Source organism: Podarcis erhardii, assembly GCF_964252035.2.
Source record: "Podarcis erhardii genome assembly, chromosome: 9".
NCBI lineage: Eukaryota > Metazoa > Chordata > Lepidosauria > Squamata > Lacertidae > Podarcis > Podarcis erhardii.
In genome coordinates this window covers 28,995,281-28,998,146 of record NC_138512.1, presented here as the reverse complement: position 1 = coordinate 28,998,146, position 2,866 = coordinate 28,995,281, and the positions used below count along the sequence as shown (strand labels likewise).

At 42.4% G+C, this 2,866-nt stretch overlaps 1 long non-coding RNA gene across 1 annotated transcript in view; it reads left to right on the top strand.

Moving 5' to 3' along the window:
- Positions 1-109: 109 nt before the first annotated feature.
- LOC309349684 overlaps positions 110-2,866 on the top strand; it is an 89,288-nt gene continuing 86,531 nt past the window's right edge. The window contains exons 1-2 of the long non-coding RNA XR_014160079.1: positions 110-238; positions 1,014-1,094. This is a non-coding gene — a long non-coding RNA (uncharacterized lncRNA). The remainder of the gene's footprint in view (positions 239-1,013; positions 1,095-2,866) is intronic.

Here is a 2,866-nt window from a genome sequence, read left to right as displayed (position 1 = left end):
GCGCGCGCGCGGGAAGGTTGTTGTGCAGCGTTCTACGTCACGTGTCGTTTCGCTACGCCCCCTGGAGGCCGCGCGCTACCCCTGCATGATTCTGAGGTAAATTCTGAGGTAGATTCGAAAAGTTGGAATAACCGTCATTTTAGATGTTCGTTAAACGGATTTTGTCACCTGGGGAGTTGTAGAGCAAAGCACCTGAGCACCCAGGGGGGAAGGACACACAGTATTATGAGTTTCTACGGTAGGTTAATTGTGCCAGATTCATTTGTCCGAAAAGCTGGTTCTTATTCTTGTTTTATTTTGCCTTTTAAGATCCAAGTCTTCTCATGGCTGGTGGTGAAGGGGTACAGTTAGGGTTACCCCAGAAAGCCCTTAAAAAAACCTGTTTGTGAATCCCCCCCCCCCCCAGCCAGGCCTCGGCGTATGCATTTTAAAAACTGCATTTTCCTCTAAGACAAAAAAGCACAAGCTAAGCAGTCCTCTGTAACAAAAACGCTGTAACAAACCCAGAGCTGGGAACAGTAAAGCTTTCGCTTCCCAGATCCAGGATAACCTTGTCCTGGTACATTGATTTGCAACATACTTCTGGGAACAGAGCCAGAGAACGAAAAGCAACATTTCTATGTAAGAATCTGTGAAGGGGGAGAGGAAAAAAGGGGTTTGAAAAAAGGATAAAAACCTGCTTGTAAAATGTTTTCGGTGCGGCCTGTCTTTTGTGAACTGAATCACACAGGTGCCTTCTGCCCCCCTCCCCCATGGCAGAATAAAACGCTCTTTCTCTGGATTAACCCCTTGGTGTTGTTTGACTCCTTTTGTCTCTGCTCGGGTGCAACAATTATTCCTACCCATGGATTTTTAAACAGTGGCACTGTACAAAATAAGAAATCGCAGATTGAAACATTAATGCAATAAGTATAGAAGAATCCGTAGAACAGAATCAGATTGAAATTCTGCCAGCCATTAAACCAGTATGTAATAATAATAATAATAATAATAATAATGGCTTTTTTTTTTAGTCAGAACTCGATGGGACTCAGATCTGGCACCTCTCAGGTGGGTGTCATTGCCATTATAAGAGAACGAGGGAGAAGTTCATGGTGAGTTCCTGCACCTTTTTTTCTAGAAAAATAGCAATAATAATAATAATAATAATAATGTTTTATCTGTTTGAAAACTTCAAAAAAAGGAAACCAAAGTTGAGGGGGTGGTGAGAGAGTTCCTAAAATTATAAAGATCTGAAAACTAGGGACACTATTTCTTGGTTGTTTTAAGTTCAGGTCTCTTAAACTACAGGAAATATTGTAATGTAGCCCCACTATTAAGGGGTCTCCAAATAGTTCTAGCATTTAGAACACGGTTAGCAAAACCCTTCCTACACCTGTTCCACAGCAGCTGAGAAGTCCAACCAACTGGGCTCGATCCCAACAATATTATACAACAGCGTATATGTTACTGCTATATTTAAAAGTTTACTCTGCATTGTGATTTTGCTGGTACCTTTGTTTGTTATAATGGTTTTGACTAGCATATAAAATTAGACCTGGCATGATGTCACCATTGTCGTGTGGTAGCAGCAGCAACACTTCTCCTTTCCATTCCAGTAGATTCTTATAGAGAACAAAAAGATTCTGTCTCATTTATTTTAATATAGCAGGATTTGAGTCTTATACGTCAGTGTTTCGTGACTGCAGGCTCAATATCTATTTCATTGGAGAAGGAAGACTTTCTGTGTTCACAGTGAGACCTTGTAACCCATGGGTGAAAGCAAATTTTATACGTAACTTGCTTTGCTTACAGAAGGTTCCAGGATGTACCCCAAGCCATCTCCAGATAGGGCTGGGAAAGGTCTCTGGTTGAAACCCTGGTGAGCTGCTGCCAGTCAGTGTAGACAATACTGAGCTAGATGGATTGATGGGCTGACTTAATATAAGGCAGTTTCTTATGTTTCTATGTGCACTCCCTACTGCTTAAGCTTCCAGCTGAAGAAATGGTACCTTGACATGGTAGGGCCTGTCTTAGGAAATTTATTAGTTGCTGTGGCAACTGGGCTTTTATTTTTCCCCACACATAGCATAAGGGAGCTGATGGACATAGTTTGGCCCAGATAGCAGCAACTTTTCAGTTGACCACTGCAATTGGCAGGTTGACAGTTGTACAATTCAGTCATTTTAGACTTTGGATTTAAGGCAGGGAGGCCTCTATACATGATAATGTTTTACTTCACTGACTTCAAAATATAGTAAGCCATTGCTGTTGCCTTTGGGGCCCTGGAACTCCACTGCAGGTTGATACAGATAACCAAGGTACCCTAGGATAGTTTGGTCATCTGTGTGGGCTCTCTTTGTGAGGATTGCCACACTGACAATGTAGATTTTTTATTATTGGGAAGACCAAACACCTGTCCTTGTAAGGTAACTCACCAGAGTTAATCTCTCCCCCAACATCTACAGCTATCCTGTATTTAACTTGCCGAATGACCCCACAGTAAGTGCCGTGTGCTGGCAGAAACCTCTGGCACACAACCAAACATGGTTCACATATCTTATGCTACTTGTGTCTCTGTTGGGAAAACGATATGCATCGTGCCCTCTGATAGCTTTATGCTCCAGCTCTTTCCTTTCCTCTGAGAACTCAATTCACAAGTACTTTTTGCAATCTCTTCTCATGTATTTGTTTTCAATGTACTCCCAACCACTACTCTTTCCCCAACAAAAATCATTTTGGTGTCTCCCAGAGAAGGGGCATATTTTCAGGTGGGGGATGTGGCCTTGGGGATAGCGCCAGAGGCTAGATGGGGGCCTGCATTAGGAAGTTTAGAAAGGGTCTGAGGACTGATGTTTTTCCTTCAGGTGAAGATATAGGTTACATC